At 46.1% G+C, this 1,235-nt stretch overlaps 1 long non-coding RNA gene across 1 annotated transcript in view; it reads right to left on the reverse strand.

The window, feature by feature from the left end:
- LOC106725795 overlaps positions 1 to 1,211 on the reverse strand; it is a 9,503-nt gene extending 8,292 nt beyond the window's left edge. Inside the window, exon 1 of the long non-coding RNA XR_001361758.1 lies at positions 1,020 to 1,211. This is a non-coding gene — a long non-coding RNA (uncharacterized LOC106725795). The remainder of the gene's footprint in view (positions 1 to 1,019) is intronic.
- Positions 1,212 to 1,235: the final 24 nt, after the last annotated feature.

A 1,235-nucleotide genomic window follows, 5' to 3' on the forward strand; every position in this document is an offset into this window, starting at 1 on the left:
TTTTATTCTATCACCAATGGATTTAATACATGTAAGTCTTATTTGGATTGTACTGTATCAAATAAGGTGCAAAACTGCCATTCTCTGGAGCATTTTCTCAATCCTTTGAGATTTTGCTTCCCAGCAATTGTCAGTTTGGCTCAAATAAACTCACAAAAATTCTTACAGGTTTGAATATTTCTTAGGTTGACATAACCCAAACTGATCCATTTCCTCAACATAATTTTAAAACCACACAGCTAGGGGTGCAAAGGGGAGTGTGTGTGTGTGTGTGTGTGTGTGTGTGTGTGTGTAAGAAAGAGGAGAGAGGGAGAGAGAGAGAGTGAGGGAGAAGGAGAGAGAGAAAGAGGGAACAGGGAGGGAGACAACCTCTCTAAATCCTTAAGTCCCTTTTAAATAACAGATACATAATAAAAACCTAAAGGAAACCACATTAGAAACACAGAGAGGTTTGCAAAACAAGAGGCTTCTTTCATCCCAAAAATACCAAACCAACACAAGGGGAGAAAAAATGAATGCAATGGATCCATGTGCCAAAGTTTTGGTCCTGCCTCATGGAGACACTACAAGCAAAGCCAAAACAAATGTGATAATTCACCTGATTCATTCCTAGGCTGTGCCTTAAACACACTATGTATTTGCCGGCTCACTGGTCAACACAGAGAAAAACACTTGTTTTCATTCTCAGTAAGGAACTCTGGGAGGTAACTTGGGCAGGCACCAAGAGAACAGCATTAGAGGAAAATGGGAGGGCTGGGGGCAGAGAAAGAGCGAACCAGTATGTGGCCTGCAAACTACAACAATGCAACCTCCATGAACAATTCGCCTCTGTCCTCTGGTAGATGTAGGTGTGCTGTTCTGTTGTGCTGTGTTTGTTTTTGTTGTGTGTGAGTGTCACTCGATGTGCCCTGGCATTTCCCCTCAGTCGGGGGAGTGGAGGTTGGGGTTCGGGTTTGGGAGAGCTCGGGTGAGGGCAGAGGAGGTGGGCAGGAGCCCGAAGCCATGGGCTGGGTGGGTACCTGTAGGCGCTGTGCCTCCTGAAGCTGCTTTCTGTGCAGTCCCTGGCCGCGTCAGCCTCTTCCTCGTCCTCCCCTCCTCTTCCTCACCATCTTCCCTTCTTCTCCTTCTGTGGTCAACGTACACCACACACTATTTGGGTCTGAGCCACGGAGCCCCTTATGGCAGCGAGGCGAACCTATGACACAAGAACTCATTTTTTTGGTTGATTTTTCTTT

The sequence above is a fragment of the Myotis brandtii genome, unplaced genomic scaffold (assembly GCF_000412655.1).
Source record: "Myotis brandtii unplaced genomic scaffold, ASM41265v1 scaffold18719, whole genome shotgun sequence".
Lineage (NCBI taxonomy): Eukaryota > Metazoa > Chordata > Mammalia > Chiroptera > Vespertilionidae > Myotis > Myotis brandtii.